The sequence below is a fragment of the Sus scrofa genome, chromosome 15, assembly GCF_000003025.6.
Source record: "Sus scrofa isolate TJ Tabasco breed Duroc chromosome 15, Sscrofa11.1, whole genome shotgun sequence".
Taxonomy (NCBI): Eukaryota; Metazoa; Chordata; class Mammalia; order Artiodactyla; family Suidae; genus Sus; species Sus scrofa.
The window spans coordinates 43,672,556-43,692,155 of record NC_010457.5 but is presented as its reverse complement, the minus strand read 5'-3'; the positions used below and the strand labels follow the sequence as shown (position 1 = coordinate 43,692,155).

General features: G+C 38.0%; 1 protein-coding gene across 15 annotated transcripts in view; it reads right to left on the bottom strand.

The window, feature by feature from the left end:
- Positions 1-19,600, bottom strand: part of TENM3 (teneurin transmembrane protein 3) — a 2,583,558-nt gene that overhangs the window by 709,592 nt on the left and 1,854,366 nt on the right. For all 15 annotated transcript variants that reach the window (XM_021076354.1, XM_021076353.1, XM_021076364.1 and 12 more), the window contains one exon: positions 2,672-2,751. The gene's annotated coding sequence lies outside the window, so the exon portion shown is untranslated. The remainder of the gene's footprint in view (positions 1-2,671; positions 2,752-19,600) is intronic.

Sequence of the window (19,600 nt, the reverse complement as noted above, 5' to 3'; positions counted from 1 at the left end):
TGTGCTTAAACCTGTGTGTTTAAGGCAGTAGCCTATCTACATGGCAGCAATGGTCTCAAATGAAATGTTATCATCCAATGTGAATCTCAGAGGAAAAATAGGACATTTGAGTTTATATGCTCACTACTAAAGACTAAATGGTTGTCCTGGAGAACCTCCCAATACGGGAACAGGGCTTTTCATGAACTGACTAGAAAAGGGTTTGAAGAGGGTACTCAGAAGACAAAGGGAGGTTGGCATGTCTTGTTACAGCAGCATTCAGGGCAAGCGCTTTTTCTGTGGTGAAATGCTGGAGATCTGAGAGAACCTCATTAACAATGTGTTTCAGAGAACCAAGTATTGCTTGTTTTGCACTGAAAATGGCATTAGACTTTTTTTTTTTTTTTTTTTTTTTTTAGGGCTGCACCCACTGTATATGGAAGTTCCCAGGCTAGGGGTCAAATCAGAGCTTCTGGCCTACACCACAGCCACAGCAATGTCAGACCTGAGCCATGTCAGTTACCCACACCACAGTTCACAGCAACACCATATTCTTAACCCAATGAGCAAGGCCAGGGATCAAACTTGCATCCTCATGGATTCTAGTCATGTTTGTTACTGCTGAGGCACAATGGGAACTCCAGCATTAGATTTTTACAGGAGAAATCATATGGTGATTATCTTTCAGCTTATGATCTCTGAAATGGGATGCATGGCTCCCATTGGTAATAAGGAGCGATGCACCTAATTCCAGAAGACTTTGATGACAATTTATCCTAAAAATTTAATTTACTTGAAGTCTGTTATCAAACTATATGGGTAGATTTTTCACTGCCTTTGTTGCGATTCACCTTTGAACAAAAACACGTCAGGAGAATTTGAGAAAAATATCAGCAAAGCAACTCAGAGGAATCACTCCTTATCTAGGCTCTACCTACCTATCTACCTATCTATCTGTCTGTCTATCTATCTTGCACATTTAACCCCAGAGTCTTTGTTTCCATGGACTCTGTGCAAAATACAATGCAAAATACAACGCTAAAATTCTTAGAGAGGAAAATTGATGATGGTAAAATATAAACCTATTTTGTATTAACTGTTTTCTCTTAACAGAGGAATCTCAACCATCACCTCAACTGAGATCAAGGTAAAAATTTACCCTGCATGCAGGAGGGCACATAACACAGCCATTCATTCCAAACTTTTATTTTACTTTTGCTTAATTACCGAGTATGTAAGGATGTGTGTGTGTGTGTGTGTGTGTGTGTGTGTGTGTGTGTGTCTGCAAGCACTTTTATGGAAGGACTCTCTTAACATTTTTCTCTGAGCCACCTATACCTGAACAGTAAAAAATAAGTGCGGGAAAGGAATACTGAAAGAAAATAAGAACAATTGCTACTATTATATGTAACAATTAAACCACAACTGTGTTGCTTCAAAAATCTTTTCTATTTTCTCTTTGCCCTTTTGTAAGCTGAAAAGCAATACTCTTCTTCAAGAACTGAATTTGTGTCAACTCCAAGGTAAGAAACAAAAAGAAAGATTACTGTTTTGAATATAAAATTAATTCAAATCTAGTAACCTGAATATAAAATTATATCAGCAACACACCCATCACATACTCAAGATGTCGGCACTTAATCTCTAAACTTCTGAAATTTTTTTTTTTTTTTTCATCTTAAAAAAGAACAATATATTGCTTTTGGATGAAGATCATTGAAAGAAATATGTTTAACTCAATTTTTCTGATGTAAAAATGTTGTCATTTTTACATATTTGTGTTTCATAATTATTGCATAATATGGAATACCCTTTTCTCCAAGAAAAAATTTTACTGAATTTTATATTAAAAGAAGAAACAAGCCATCCATCTAGAGAAGGCAAAGAAATTTAAAGAGTTCAACCCATTAAGCCAAAGAGTCAAGGCACTTTTTGAATGATTTACTCTAGGAAACTGGATCTTCTAGGCATTCTGCTGTATATACCTCCTGAGCAGGACACTTAGCAAATTTTCTGTTATAAATTCTTTTATAGCTTCCTACTAGAAAATGCTTTTCATTTCGAGGAAACCCCTCAGAATATGCTTTTAAATGAATCTGTTCACAAGGTTCAAAAGCTTTAAATTACTAGATCATGGTTCCCATTGAGAAAACGCACTGAGCTATGGCAAGAAGAGAGGAAAAAAAATAACCAGGTACAAGTTTAATTCTCTAAGGTTGCCATGTAAGTGCTGCTCAAAAAGGATTAAGACTTTCTGAGAACAAGAGAGCTTCCAAACAAATCACTTACAACGTGGGGGAAACACACACACACGCTCTATAATCCACTGCATTTTGCTTACTCCATCCAGGTAGAAAATTCCCGTCTAGTTAAAAAGTAGAGATGCTATATTTTCAGATGTCCTTATTCGCTTGATTTTCCAGGAAAAAAAAACAAACAAAAAAAAAGCTGTAGAGAGGCCATCGCTTTCATATTAGCAGAAAGAGTATGGAAATCAGCTTAATTACACTTTTTGGAACCATTTACCTACAGCTAATTCGAGGAGGTTAACAGTGTAAGTAATGAGCTACAAAGTACACTGCAACTTCCGTGCAAGTGTCTAATTTTGTCTTGACGAACAAGTTGCATATTTTAAGGAGGCTTTTTTGTCTTATTTGGTAGGTCTGGAGACATTTCTGTCTCTGTGACTTACCTTTTCTTCTTTCCAGAGGTCTTCAGCTTTCCTGCTTGGACAAAATTTCAAAACCACTTTGTCTTAGAAGAGTAGGAACTCTAAAACAAAACAAATGAAATATATAAACTGGATGAAAACTTCATCTGATGTTTTCTATGCATAATTTCAGTTCTGAAACTCTCGAAAAATTAAGATGCATTGTAACAAGGGATTACTGCTGATTTATAACAGAAAAATTATATGAATAATCATAAAAAGGCTACTCTAGCAGTGTGTTAAGCTAAACTTATTTCATGAGTCTGTCTAGAGCCGTTTTTGCTTTTTTGGCCTAGTAGGAAAAGCAAGAAGTGATTATGACTTATTTATCTTTATTTTGAGTGAAATGTTTGTGAACTTTTCTAAGACCTGCTGCCTTTCCATCTTGTTTGGAAAGATGGAAAGTCAGCATGTCCCATCTCGGTTGCTGTTGCTAATTCTGATTACACATTATAATAAATTAAAGGTAGGACATAAAGTAGGCCACACTGTATTCCCAGAGCCCATCATTAGGTTTACTACGTGTGAATTTAGAAGTGACTTGTTTCTGGTTTTGTTGAAGAGGAAAAAAATGCATGTGTTCCCAGAGTTTGCATTTCACTTAGTCCTTTTAAACAGCAATTACAACTAAAATGTATCGATTTCTCAATTTGCTCATTTTAATATTATTGTCCTTTAGTTTCCAAGTATCAAACAGTGAGTTGCATTCTCTCTAGTCCTTCCTTTCCCTCTTTCTTGCCTACAGTAAGAAACAAACAAGTAAAAAAAAAAAGAAAAAAGAAAAGAAAAGAAAAATAAACAAAGAAACAAAATACCTGGAGGATGTAAGATAGGCAAAGACAGCCAGAGATTACTTTTAGATTTTGAGCCTTATGGACTGTAAGGTAATTGATATAATTATTAGAAAAGTGGAAGTGAAGAGAAAGAACTAGTTTTTCAGAAAACTGTTGTATTTGTTTTCAAGGCACCGGGTCAACGTCTAGTTAATACATTAGCTGAAAATATTGAGTTACAATGTGGGGAGTCATGGAATGGAGGTCATTTGCCAAGAGAGGGGGAGAAGCTGGTCTACACTTGAAGAACTCTCTATGTATCATATTAGGGGAATGAAGGAGAGTCAGGAAAAGAGATAGAAGGAAAGGAATCTGGTCAAGGAATCAATCACAGTGGAGGCTTCATTCTGTTTTATGAAGAGATAATTGGTAAACTGTTGTGAATGAAGAATATCATCTGCCATATCAGTAAACAAAGGATACTGTGGCCATCAAGTCATCAGCCACTGCAGCCTTGAGAGGATTCAGGATGGAGGAAACCAGATACTGGCCCTAGATAGTTAAGGTGCATACAAAAGGAATGATTTAGATAAGCCCAGACTTTTGCATCTTCCCAAAGAGAAAAAAGCACTAAATACATTAACTAAAGATGTCTGGTTTTCTTTTATTAACAGTAATCTTTTGATGTTCTGACTGCCTGTTATTTTTATTTGTTTGTTTTTGTTTTTGCAAAAACTCCTATATATCCTGGCTCCTCATTTAATCTCTTTGGAGCAGTGCCCCCAGAGCTATTTGAAAGGCTGCCTCCTGGGCTTAAGTCCTCACCAAGTCCGCCAAATAAACATAATTCTCAGCTTCTAGGTTGTGCTTTTTTTTTTTTTTCATTTGAGACAGTGTTAAATGCTACAAGTAGATTTGAAAAGAAAAGAACTATCTAAAGGTCATAGATTTGATTTTGGAAAACACTTGTGTCCTCTGAGACAGATATTTCAGTCAAATAGGTGGTAAAAAGCCTACTTACAGGAGGAGGAAAGCAGGATCATGATGAGAAGAGAGAAGGATGAACCATCCTGAGCATGTGAATACAATGGAAGTACAGACCAGGGACTAGAGCAGGTGCTGCAGAGGGTAGAGGAGGGTGAGGTGGGGGTAGAGACGTGTGCATGCGTGTAATTAAGATCAAGCGTAGGGGGTAAGTTTGGCTGTAAAGAAGGGGAGATGCCATTTTATTTGAGACAGGAAGGGAAAGTCATTTGTTAAAGGAGCATAGGTGGGGCTGATGACTTGAGAAATGGTGTGAAAAATGACTGGAGAGGCTACTTGGGCAATATGATTAGGTGTTACAAATAAGTGAACATGAAAGGTCAGGGAGGAATCCAGCAAGATTAAATAGGAGGGTTTATCCTGGACCGAATTGGGAGATGTTCATGATTTTCTCAAGAAACTCTGCATGAGCCACCAGCTGAGAAAATAAAAGATGAGGCCAAAGTCAAGGTTGGGGATGTCGAGTTGGACAGAAAACTGGATAGTCAAGGAATGTACAAGAGTAAAGAAATGAATGAATTTGGAGACTGGGATGGATATTTCAATTGGTTGACTAAAACCTTTTCTCTTCCCTCCCTTCCTTCCTCCCTGCCTGCCTGCCTGCCTTCCTCCCTTCCTCTCTTTTTTCATTTATGTATTCATTCGACAGATATTTACTGAGAATTTTTTCCTCTAAGGTCTGTACTAGTCACCAGAGAAAGAAATACGTGGCTCTTAGATCAAGAATTTGTGGAGGGGGTGAGGTTACATCCTAAGACTTTTTTCGCCGTAATCATTTCAGCAACACTGGTCTATCCCAGGCTCGCTATCTCTATGTGTCATATGTATATATGTGTATATGTGTATGGGAGGATGATGTACAGATGGCATCATTGGCGTTTGTCTTATCTCTCAAGAATTCATCTGATCTTTTCACCCAGTGGGTACTTGATACCCTATATATGTCCTCAGTATTTTCATTTTATATTGAGTTATAGGTAACATACACCATTATATTACTTTCAGGTGTACAACATAGTGAGTCAATACAAACCCCTGCACTCCTTGGGGCTGACTGCTGTGTGTCTAAGAAAACTGGTTGGCAACAGAGCCGCTGTTGCACAGCCAAAGTAGTTACAGCTGAATCCAAATGAAAGGATCTTTCTACAAAATATCAAGGGTAGGGGAAAGTGATGAAGCATCCTGAAATTGGAAATGGTTTCTTCAGCAGAGAAAAGGAATTCAACTCTGATATGTGGTAATCTATGCCACAGATCAATATTCCTTTATCAAAGAAAAAAAATCATCTCTTAATGAAGAAAATAGGATTCGAACATCTTATGGAATCCGTATGGGAGCCACTGAGTACTGGAAAGCAAACAAGCAATGAGGCAAAAGCTCTAGTACTTTGTAGTACCGGCAACTTCAAAGGGCTCCCAGAAACCCAAGATTTTAGGCGTTTCTTGGGGTTCCTGGAAAGTGGGACTTGAATTCATCCTTTAAAATGTATATTTCACTTTCTTGTAGATATTCAAGAGGTTTATAGCTCTGCTCTGGTCTTGCTCTTACCATATATCATTGATGATGCACGAATCCCACTATAGCACATGGGTTACAGGTTCAGGGAAGGCCCAGACCTCTGACTTTGACACTAACCCTCCAAGCTCTCCTAGCATCGATGCTGAAAGGACAGGTTCTGAAACCCACCTGCCAGTGAATGAACCCAGCCTGGCCACGTAACTGCTGTGCCTGTGTTACTTTGAGCAAGACATTCAATCCTTTGTGCCTCAATTACCTTTTAAAATGGGAGATAACAAAACCTTCCTATAGGTTTATCAAGATAAAAAAAAGTTGGTATTCCCATTGTGGTTCAGCATGTTAAGAACCCAACATAGTCTCCATGAGGATGTGGGTTTGATCCCTGGCCACGCTCAGTGGGTTAAGGATCCAGTGTTGCCATGAGCTGTGGTGTAGGTTGAAGAAGCAGCTCACATCCCACATGGCTACAGCTGAGGTGTAGGCTGGCAGCTGCAGCTCCAATTCAACCTCTAGCCTGGGAATTTCCATATGCCACAGGTGCGGCTAAAAAAAGAAAAAAAAAAAAAAAGAAGAATAAAAAGGTAAAATGAGTTAATATTTGAAAGGAATTAGAGTGCTAGCTAATATTTTAAAATGTGTTGTTTAATTGTAAATTATTATTTATATTTATATATTAAAATAAAATAGTTTTGTCCTAGTCAGCTGAAATCATTGTTTTTTAAGACTAGGAACAGAATTGTCACTGGTAATGGGACATTTTAAATAAATGTTATTCAAGGGGTGTTTGAGATTGATTGGATTCAGAATGAAAACAGTCATATTCTTGTAGAACCAGGCAACTTCTCAATTAGTCTCAACCATCCTGAAACAATAGTATGGGAGGGAACAACTGTGCTGAAAATGTTCATGCAAAGTCAGGTAAAGCAGAGAGAGTATAGTGATAATTGTTTGTCATTTGGTTTCAAGTTTTAGGGTGATTAAGATTTTCATAAATCCTCAGTGTCCTTCTGTAGCGAGTATATCCTATACTCCCTACCAAGTTTCAATTTTATTTTGAAACAAAGCACAGTGAGCAAAACAATAAGATGCAGATTCTTTCTGTGTAAATTGATTAGCTTAACACCATAGGAAAAAAATTGTATGCCAACAAAATTTAAATATGCCAATGAAAATAGACAAATAACATCATTCAAAGACAGTTACTGCCTTGCTTGGGAGGTGGCAGTTGACTCCTGCAGAAAAATTATTAAACCACGTTCTGCTGATACCAGACAATTATCTACTATGAAAATAAAAGCGATTTAAAAGTTTGGTAATATAGTCCAGGAAAGGATCTAAAGCTATACTTATAATGTATTTGATTTTAAAGTTTGGAGATGAAGATAGTTTGACCTATTTACAATTCAAAAGAATCAGAGCATAAACATATAAAACCTTCTTATTCTTAATTTTATTTTCCATATCCTATTATTACATGTAAACACCAGGAAGATTCTTTATCAAAATATACAACATACTAGAAGAGGAGACATTAGATGAGAATGTTTTTTAACACAAGAAATATGCTGACAACAATACAGTGAGGTCTGTGGATTGCCAAATCCATTTCAAAAAGCAAACTGAGCTTGTTATAAAGAATCTTAGGGAGTTCCTGTCATGGCTCAGTGGATAACAAATCCGACTAAGAACCATGAGGTTGCGGATTCGATCCCTGGCCTTGCTCAGTGGGTTAAGGATCTGGTGTTGCCGTGAGCTGTGGTGTAGGTCGCAGATTGGGCTTGGATCCTGTGTTGCTGTGGCTCTGGTGTAGGCCAGCGGCTACAGCTCCAATTGGACCCCTAGCCTGGGAACCTCCATATGCTGTGGAAGCGGCCTAAGAAATGGCAAAAAGACCAAAAAAAAAAAAAAAAAAAAAAAAAAAAAAAAAAAAAAAGAATCTTAGCCAGATAAATCAGTTCTCTAAAGTTGTGGCCAAGAAATACGTAAGTAAGTTTTTTCTAATCAGCACAATTAATAGCACGTTTTGGGGCTCACTTGTAGTTTTAACAGGAGAAACTCATAAAAAAAAAATGAGTGGTAGCTTCTATACAAGTACTTAAAAATTCACTCAAGTTGTCTTTACATGTTGAGAAGATAAAAGTCATTAACTGGAATGCCAGTTTCTTATCTATGTGTATATTTCTTTGTTCATCAGATATGATTGTGTGCTTATTACATGTCAGGCACCATTTGAGGTTTTAGGGATAAAGATGAGCAAAAGCAGAATCAGCCATTGTCCTTATGTAACTGGGACAGATATTAATCAAATTATGGCATAAATAAAGCTATGGGCATGTCATAGTGTATGGGCTGTAAGATCACATAGCAGAAAGACCTAAAGTGTTCAAAGAAGGCTCTTGGAAGAAGACAGTAGGGTTTACTTGGGTCTAACGGGGCAAGAGTGAGAAACGGGAGTAGAGAATGTTCCAGACAGAGGGACTAGCTGGTCCAAAGACCCCTGTGATGGAAGGGAGAATGATGAGTTTGAAGACCTGAGAGAGACCAGTATTGAGGGCTCAGAGCCATGGTTGTGAGCTCAGGCAGTGCAGGGGAGGTCGGAGGATTAAGAAGGGGCCAGCCTGGACAGTGCACTGTGGGGCACGTTAAGGGTTTCTTTAATGGATGCACCCATGGCATATGTTGAATCTGAGCTGCAGTTGTGACCTATGCCACAGCTGTGGCAATGCCAGATCCTTTAACCCACTGCTCCGGGTTGGAGATCGAACCTGAGCCTCTGCAGCAACCCAAGCATCTGTCGTTGGATCCTAAACCCACTGCACCACAGCAGGAATTCAACGCTAAGGGTTTTACTTTTTATTCGGAGCCCAGGGGACAGCTTCCAGGGGATTAAGCAGGAGACATGGTGATCACGTTTGTGTGTTGAGTATGTTGAATATGGTGACTACCGCTTGGAGACTCCTGAGGGACTATGGCAGTGCCCACAATGGAAGCAAGAGAAATGGAACAATGAGAGGCATCCATGCACCTGAAGAACATTTAAAGGATTCAGGTGAGATGTAGGAGGTAAGACACAGCATGAGTCCAGAGAGAATGTCACACACATGTTCAATATGCAGAATGTTTCAGAGCTCTGCAAATTCTACTGGTGGTGTTCTAGAATTTATGTTCCCATAAATCCTAAAGTTTCAAAAACTCAAGTTGGTTGCCCATCTTGAGGGCATTTTAGTATTAAAATGACAAGTGGGACCAAAAAATGCTATGGATTTTGCTGATTAAAATAACCCGACTTACATGCATCTCAATTACAATGGAGGATATCTCACAAAATGTATTCAAAAGCTATTTTCTGCCAAACAATGACATTAAAATTTAAACTGTGTGAGGAACCTGTTAATCAGATTCCTCGAATCTGACTAGTTATCCAGTCTAAAGAATGTGAGCAGTTGGATATTATAAACGACCCAACAAAATCTCAATATTCTACAACTCATCTTTAAAATTCTCTTAAATTTAAAAAGTGAAAAATGTCCAAGTCCAATATATTTTCTTTTTACAACTCTCCCTTTCCTATCAATAGAAGGGTAATAGGAAGAGTATTTAAATGTTCCACGTGCATCTCATGGTTTTAGTATCAAAAATAACTGTTCATTTTATAAAATGAGTCACATCAAGATTTAGCTGCCTTAAATCATTTTTGAAAGAAGGTAGAGTATAAAGAAATACTACATGCATAAATATATAATGAAGAAACCATCAAGACCCACCACACCTGCACAACAGGTAGTAAGCATCGCAGAGTTTATAATTTACTAAAATTGTTACAGCCTTTTCGTTTTACTCTCCTCCTCTCCACTTCCATTATTCAACTCTCCACAGATGAATGTATTTAGGACAGACATTTTTTAAAAATCCACTTTCTTGTAAGCAAAACAAAGGCAAAATACACCAATGCCTGCCTTATTTATTTACTGACTTCGGTAAACAAGTGTTTTAGGTTTTGAAAGGAAAAGTTTACTTTTAGAATCCTGAATCTGCGTTTTCTTTCTGACCAAGAGTTAATCTTTGGAATGCTGCTACCCCCTGTCCCTGATCTATGGTTATATTCAATATTTTTTCTTCCTTATTAACAGCACATTTAAACAATGAAATGGATAATCACGAGCACATTATTGCAGTGTGTTCTTACAGTGGAATAAAATAACTTGACAGTACAATAGCAGTAAAGAATCGGTCCCCTCTGTAGAAAGTGCCTATATTTTCGACTCACAGAGCGCCACATCCTCTACAGGGCGTGGAATGCTTCTAAATTATTTTATCATTCCTACATCATATGCATGAGAGTCTGACAACCAAGGCATTACGATTACAGCGGATATTGGTAGAGACGGTGTCTTATACTACCACAGTTAGGTACATGAGAAAAACATTTCCTTTAAAAGTAAGCTTTCTTTGTGCAACATTGTCCACAAAATACTCCCCTGTCAGGAAATGTTTAAAACAAACGCACAAGCAAATGAACAAGCCTCTTCACTGGATTGAAGGTAGAGCCCGCTGAGATACAATTTTCTCCACCCAGGAGGCAACGATCGGGCGCACGCACTAAAACTCACTGGTGCCATAGACCAGAAAAGGCCAGTCAGAAATTCCTCCCTGTGATATAATCTATGTTCAAAGTTTGTCTGATAATCAGGGTAGGTCTGCATCATTTTTGACGCAAACCCCTAAATGTGTCTGTTTCGGGGGAGAGAGAAATCTATTGTAATTTTACTCAAACTCAAAAGCAACTGGTCTCAAACCCTTATTTCCCCCCTACACATATTCTCAGATTCATCAAGCTTCTACTAATAGTAACAATCTAAAAATAAACAGGAGCAACCTCCATGACAAGTTTTTTAAATAGCTAAGCTGGTCAGTGTCTTCAAATACATGCATGATGTGTGGAGTGGATGACTATATTGGTAAGTGGGAAAAAAGTTTAAGAGGAACATTTTTCTTACTTAAATAAATGGAAGTGGAGAACTTTGGTGCCAATGCTTTCGGTGCCATTTCAAAGCTCTAAGTAAGCTAAAACAAATAAACCACCCCCTCACTTTGACCTAGATTACTGTTTAAACAAAGGCACATATTCTTAATTTACATGAAAAGCAATTAGACCTGCCTATGACAGCACTGTGAAAAATGCATCTGCTTAGGGCAAGCTTTTATATTTGAAAAAAAAAAAATCTGGAACAGGTTTTTATATTTGAGGGAAAAAAAAAAAAGCTGGAAGAATCCCCTCCCACCCCCCCACCCTCCCTTAGCCCACTGTCCACTTTGGGCCAGAAATGCTACTGAATTTCTTAAACTAGTTGAGAGAAGGGTTATTATTACTGTTATCTATGTTTAAAGGATGCCTAAAATTATTTTCTAGTTCAGACTTTGAGCCCAAATTTTGACATTTTATGATGATGTTTGACATTTAAGAAATGGCTAGAAAGTGATATCATTTTTTTTCTTTCTCTGGAATGCTTATAGAACAAGCTAGACTTTAAACTACAAAGGAAAAAATGAATTGAGAAAAGTGTGGTAAGAATATATTCATATTTACATTTATTCATATTTATTAAAATATGAATTCATTAGCCTAAACATATTTAAGAGTCTACTTATTTTTCTGTAAAGATTTTATCAATTCAGGAAATGACACTTTCCTTTTTTTCTTTCTTTTCTTTTGGAACTTTTTTTTCTGGTTGAAAGACCATATGTTTCTTTCAATAAGTAGATATTTAAAGGAGAAAGTAAGAGACAATTACTCTTAGCATTTTGATATTCCATTTTCCCACTTAAATTTATTAAGTCAGTGGATATTGTTCATCTATTGTCTAGTTAAATATTCCTAGATGATGGGGATATAGTGGTTAACAAGGCAAGCTCTGTTCTTGCCCTCATAGGGTAAGATGTCAAAGATGACCCTTAAACCACTGAGTAAATAATTATAATTACAAATTTGTCAAGTTCTTCAAAATTTTTTTTAAACTGAAGTATAGCTGAGCTACAATGTTGTGTTAGTTTCTGGTGTATAGCAAAATGATGCAGTTATTTCTATATATATATAAATAAATATATATATAAATATAAATATATATATATATTCTTTTTCATAGTCTTTTCCATTATAGTTTATTACTAGATATTAAAAATAGTTCCCTGAGCAATAAACTAGGATCTTGTTGGTCATCTATTTTGTAGACCATAGTGTGTATCTGCTAATCTCAAACTCCTAATTTATACTTTTCCTGCACCCCCTTTCCCCTTTGTCACCCATAAATATGTTTCATATGTCTGTAAGTATGTTTCATATATCTGTCCGTTTTTGACAAGTTCTTTTAGTGAAAAAGAAAAAAAAAAAGATGGAGTATGGAAGGATGCAACAGAGTGTCAATTCTAACCTTGGGTGTATTTTAAAGCTTTCCTGCAGGTATTTGCATGAAAACTGGCAAGTAAGTAGGAGTTATCAGGTGTGGTGGGAAAGAGAAGCAGAAGAGGAAAGGGATATGCAAAGGCTTGGAAAGGGAGGCTGCTGATTAGTCAAGACATGGCAGGACTGACTGGAGAGGAGAACATGGTGCCTGGTGGGGCTGGAGAGCAGGGCAGCAGCCTGATCTTGTAAAGCCTGAGATCTATGGTGAAAGTTTTTGTGTGTGCTATCCTTAGAGTGATGGAAAATCCCAGACAATTTTTCAGTTGGGAAGTGACTGTTTCAATTCAGATAGTTACTTTGAATGATTACTTTTAAAACATGATAAGAATGTTTATGAGATTCCCAAATCTTCACAAGACATGAGTTTCATGGCCAGCGGAAGCGATGGAGACTTCCGTAATAGGGTTGGCCAGATTCTTAGCTCCATGCAATGATAAAGAGGTTAATCTGTTGGCTCCCTATAGGCCTCTGAGTCTTCTGAAACCAAACAGAAAAACCCAACTAAATCTTTTTTCTACTAGAATATTTCCAAGAGATATGAGGTCAAGACTACTGGTCACTTTTGGTCTGGAGGTAAAATGTCTAGTCTATTTAATTTTAATATTCTGGTCTTAGTCTTTCATAAGAGAACTGGTACATCCAAGCCCAGACAATTAAGTGAAAAATAGCTGTGTGAACTAATCTAGGTAGTTGAATTGGGGTGTTGGTAATGGAATTGAGGGAAGTGAAGATACTATGTATACAGTAAGTGAGGAGGGGGATGTCCACAGAAGGAATTATAGCTGGTCTACAATATCTCATCTCATTCCTTAGGTGAGATGTTTGAGAAGCTTTGCTGGAGGCACTGGAACCAGACCATGCGACACATGCAGGATAGGGCTTATATGACTCGGGGAATCTGCATTTTCTTCTTCAATGCACACAAGCCTGGAGAGAGTGATAGCAGCTCACCAAATTGGGAGGTGAGGCTGTTCTCACTCAGGGTGCTGGGCAGCCAGGAAACACCAAGAATCCACTAAAGGGATTGTACTTTAAGAGGAGCAAAGTGAAGTAACATCATTGTCATTGACCAGGTAATCAGCTCAAGCAAGAGGACAACTAAATCCCATGTAGGCATTTCCATGAGCTTGTTTCACATAAATGTCAATGAGACACAACTTTCACATGCTTTATTTTTGGTAGATGTTTCTACTATGGTCTGGACACTGCCACTTACTCACTGGGTAGCAATCCTGGGAAACTTTCTTAGTCTTTTATAATGAAAATAGGGATAAAAACCTTCAGAAGGTTGCTGTAGCATTAGATGAGATGATGTACACTGTCTGATGCAAAGTGACTACTTAGCAAATACTATTATTACATTTCAAAATGTATGGTAAAATGCAATTTCTCTGGTTTTTTCTTTTTCTTTCTTTCTTTTTTTTTTCTTTTTTTTTTTTTTTTTTTTTTTTTTGCTTTTTAGGGCCAAACCCACAGCATATGGAGGTTTGCAGGCTAGGGGCCTAATTGGAGCTGTAGCTGCTGGCCTACTCCACACAGCCACAGCAACGTCAGATACAAGCCACATCTGTGACCTACACCACAGCTCACAGCATCGCCGGATCCTTAACCCACTTAATGTGGCCAGGGATCGAACTTGCATCTTATGGATGCTAGTCATATTCGTTTCTACTGAGCCATGATAGAAACTCCAATTTCTCTGGTTTCCTTTTTCTTTCTTTTCTTTTTTTTTTTTTTTTTTTTTTTGGTTTTATACATCTATGTAATAGGAAGCATCCAACTGTTAAATGAATCTTATTTGTAAAGCATGAAGACTCTTAAAGGGAATACCACTTTATCAATGTGAAAGATTCTGAAAAATGCAATGGAAGATTTCATCTAAGCTAGATAAATATTATTATCCTCATTATATAAAGGTCAGGCTGATGTAGAGAACTAAAGTGACTTGTCAAAGAATGTCAGCATTGGAGATGAGAATGCTGGCTTTCCTAGCTCCTAGGAATACTGTTAGACAAAAGCTTTCTGGAGCAAAAAAAAAAAAAAAAAAAATCCCCATCCATTTAAATCACTTCAAATGTTCCAAACGATGATAACTCAGCCATTTCTTTTTGTTGTTGTTTTTCTCCATTCAGTTCACATCTCCGAGTTAAATACAGAGTTAAGGGGAAAAAAATAACAAGTTAGTGTGATTGTGGCATTGGCTAATAAAGGTGGATGGCTGTGGAGAAGGAAAAGCTCAGGGGAGTTCCTATGGTGGCTCAGTGGAAATGAACTCAACTAGTATTCATGAGTATGAGGGTTCGATCCCTGGCCTCACTCAGTGGGTTAAGGATCTGATATTGCCATGAGCTGCAGTGCAGTTTGTAGATGTGGCTCGGATCTGGCGTTGTTGTGGCTGTGGTATAGGCCAGCTGCTGTAGCTACTATTCGACCCCTAGCCTGGGAACTTCCATATGCCCATGTGTGGTCCTAAAAAGACAAAAATAATAAATAAATAAATAAATAAATAAAAGAAAAAAAAAAGGAAAAAAAAAAAAGCTCAGGATTCTCTTTGCATAAATTTACAAGTGACCAAGAGAAAGTTAATATTTGATGTCAATTAATTAATGTTAAAAACCAAAAGAATCATCCTTACTAGCATAGAAACAATAATTATCTGTGGGTACAAACAAATAACAAAAACTACAAAAAACTATTCAGTTAGAATTAGGTGTTCCCTAACTCCAAATGTTCAACATCATTTTCCAGCTCCAGACGAATATGCCATGTATTTTCCTGCCTCACCGTAAACTTCTCGTGGTTTGCATTATCATTTGATATAATATCATAAGCCTCTTACCTTGCTCAGCTTTAAGACCTCCCTACTCTTTACTCTTCCTCTAAAGGCATCACAAATAAATCATATAGTGGGTGCCCTTTGTTTGTAAAAGAGCAGGAGAAAAAGCACCATTGTAAATCTCACTGAATGTGTTCATGACAAGTTCCAGTTGGGGCGCCGTTGTAAGTTTGTCATGCAAATTTATACTATGATAACTTACAGGATTCTATCACTTATTTCATGTGGACCTCATGTAAAGCATGGACTAACTAGAAGAAAAAAAAGTTAAAAAACCCTGTGTCATTATTTTACCTGATGGGGCTACATTTCTTAGGTTCTTATCCAAATAAGTTGTGTGTATGTGTGTGTCTATGAATTTTATAATGTTGATACAATGAAACTTAATAAAGAATTTATGGTGGAAAAAATGATGCAAAAAATATTCTTTTTTAAAAAAATGTTTAGGGCTGCACACCCATGACATATGGAAGTTCCCAAGCTAGGGGTTGAATTGGAGCTGCATCTGTGATCTACGCTGCAGCTTGCGGCAGCGCTGGACCCTTAACCAACTGAGTGAGGCCAGGGATCGAATCCTCATCCTCAGGGGCACTATGTCAGGTTCTTAACCCACTGAGCCACAATGGGAACTCCCTAAAAATCATATTCTCCTTTCAAAATATAAGAGGCTAAATATTTCATATAAGTATAAACAGTGCTCCCTCTTTCGTTATAACACTAATCTTCATGACTGTGTCAAATTCAATCCGGGAAAATGTCCATTTAATTACAGACACCAGCAAGCTGATTTTTTACCAGGTGTATTAGAATATCAAAGTGAAGCACACAAAGAAACTTGTGTTCCTAATCCACCAAAATTTTTGCTTTTCTTATATCTGTGTTTTGTGGGGACAGGGTATCAAGTAGAGCTTCATCAGTGGGGACTGGCTGAGGATGGCCAGAGGGAACACTGGTGATGGATCAAGGAACTGGGGCAACCTGGCTAAAGGCAGCTACATCCACAGCCTGCTCTCAGGCCCATATCTAAGATCCACAGATGGTCAAAATTTGCATATCCTCTTGGTATGTTTAGAATATGTATTAATGATAAGGCAACCAATGAAGGGTGGTTTGGAGGATTTTATGACTTCTGGTAAATGAATTCTTTTTTTTTTTTTAAAGCTTTTTAGGGCCATACCTGTGGCATATGGAAGGAAGTTCCCAGGCTAGGGGTTGAATTGGAGCTGTAGATGCTGGCCTCCGCCACAGCCACAGCCACACCAGATCTAAGAGGTGTCTGTGACCTGCACCATAGCTCAGGGCAATGCAGATCCTTAATCCACTGAGGGAGGCCATTGATTGAACCCATGTCTTCATGGATACTAGTCCTGCTTGTTACTGCTGAACCATGATGGGAACTCTGTGGTAAATGAATTCTTGATAAAACCCAGAAAAAATATGAAATGGCCCAAATCACAAATGCTATGTTTTACATTTTAAATTGTTTTGCATTGTTGGTTACTTCATATGTCATCTCATTTTTTTTTTTTTTTAACATAAAACCGGTCAATGCTGGGAAGAAAATCTAAGCTGTCTACTAAGAGTCAATTTCAAGAAATTACAAAAAAAGAGAGAAAATGTCTAATTTGAATATGCCAGTAGCCTATGTTCATTGGCAAAGAAGTAATTTTTAGTTTATGATACATCATTTAATGATATCATGGGTATATTTTGAACCCAGTCCCATATTTATAATACTCTAATAAGCAAATATAAATTGTCTGTGAAGAATGTTACAGACATAAGCTTGGCCGAGGGGTCTTATCATACCCTTTGGTTACACCTCAGTCAAATCATTCCTCTCCTCTCAGTGGTTCAACTGAAGCCAAGGGTTTTCTCAAAGACCTTTGTGTGGGAATGAGGACAAAACAGTTGTGAAAACTGCCTTTACAAATAGATGGTGTTAGGTAAAAATCTAAAGCCAAATCCAGGAGTTCCCACTGTAGCTCAGTGGGTTATGAACCTGGCCAGTATCCAGGAGCATGTAGGTTTGATCCCTGGCCCTGCTCAGTGGGTTAAGGATCCAGTGTTGCTATGAGCTGCAGTGTAGATCTCAGATAAGGCTTGGGTCCCTCATTGCTGTGGCTGTGGCTTAGGCCTGTAGCTGCAGTTCCAATTTGACCCCTAGCCTGGGAACTTCCAGATGCCTCTGGTGTAGCCCGAAATAGCAAACAAACAAACCTAAAACCAGGTCATGCTAATAAGGAAGTGAAAGCAAATTGTGTCCCTTTGTGAAAATTTATTTATTTATTTATTTTTGGCTGTGCCTGCAGCATATGGAAGTTCTTGGGCCAGGGATTGAACCTGCACCATAATAGTGACAACATCGAATCTTTAACCCTCTAGGTCACCAGGGAACTCCCCTATGTGAGAATTTAGAATTAAGTATATTTTCATAATAGGGCAAAAAACTTTCACTGTTTGGAAAATTTCTGTGGATGAGATAACCTCAACTGCCTTGATTATGACATCAAAAACCTGAGAAATTCAAGGTTACAAAGAAAGAATAGAAAAGTAGGAAAATGGGCATATTAATATTTTGATTTACAGAGCACATTCTGCACAATATTTATCTCAGTCATCTGTATAATACCAGCTTGAAAGATAAATTTCTCTGAAACAGGAAAAAACTCATATCCCACATTAAATTGGGTTATCAGAGTCAGATCTTTAATCACTTGTGTATTTTAAGTGGCTGAAAATATCAGAGTCCCAAAATAATCAATAAAGACTGATTTATGAAGCAGTCCATTGATATAAGCCTAAAAATTCCCAAGATCTTTTAAAGAACAAACTCTATGCTTTGAAGAACTTGAAGGTTTTTGCTAATATACTCAAGACAAAGTGTGATTAAAATGGTCACCTTAGGAGTTCCCCTCATGGCTCAGTGGAAAGGAATCTGACTAGCATCCGTGGGGACACAGGTTTGGTCCCTGGCCTTGCTCAGTGAGTTAAGGATCCGGCATTGCGGTGGCTGTGGCATAGGCCAGGGGCTACAGCTCCAATTCGACCCCTCGTCTGGGAATCTCCATGTGCTGAGGGTGCGGCCCTAAAAAAAGACAAAATAAATAAATAAATAAGTAAAATGGTCACCTTAAAAGTGAAAGAATATGAATTTTAAAAATGTAAAACAATGAAATTACTGGAGTTTTTGAACACCTGCACAAGAAATGACTGCGTTTGGTGATAGCTGCCGTTTTCTGAAATCTAGTAGAAAGTCCAAATGGAGAAAAACAAAGATGTTCGGAACGCTATTTTTAAGTATGACTTTTCTCTTTTCCCCTGCTATGAACATTCTAACAAGAGCAAAGGGGATTTAAGGACTAGGAGACCACCTGCCTGCCAGTTAGGTAGAGATGAGTCCTCAGCCACTGTTAACAATAAAATGGCCTTTGAGGGAGGGTGGGCGCAGCAGAGCAGGGGGTCCCAGAGGAGGCCTGGGTTCACACACAAGCACCCCAGACAGTGCCAGGCACCAGCTACCACTGGAAATGTGTCCCTGAACTCTGGTTGTAGTGACAAGGTAGAGAGAAAAAGTAGAGGGCAATTTAGTTCCCTTAAATTCCCTTGGAAAAACAGGTATGTCTTATGTCCCTTAATTTTAAATCCTATGTCTCATTATGATTATTTGTAAGAATATGTATTTCTACTCATACTGTACTTTGCTTTTATAACAAATACAGCGGGATTGGCTTAATTGGCTTAATGAACTTTACTATTAATTAAACGTTCCGTTAATCTCTCTGGCGCGTCAGTTGGAAAAGTTGACCCCTTTGCGATGGGTCTTTGGTCCCGGGGTCTGCTCTCGGGAGCTCAGATATTTCTGCAAGGACTGTCACCCCAGTGCACCTCATTAGGATGGGCTGCCTGGAGCTTTGCGAGGCTGAGCACATCCCTGGTGCCCCATCCGCGCTGCTGCAACTGATTTGTTTTGTTTCTCATCTCAGGATCAGCTTGCCTGTGCCTTCCAACATGACAGTTAACTAATTTCATAAATCTAATTTAGTCTCATGGGCTGCTGTGAGAGGACTGTAGGGGGGGCCCTGCGGTCATCTTTAGGTTCTTTCTTTCCCTGCTAGCATCCTCTCTTCCTCATGGAATCTCAATTTTCATAAATTTTTTTTTTTTTTTTTTTTTTTTTGGAGAAAATGGGCTTACCTATCTTTCTGAAATGGTACATAAATTCCATTTTCTGAGCCAACCTAGATTTACAGATGGTGCCTGCCTACATGGCCATGGCG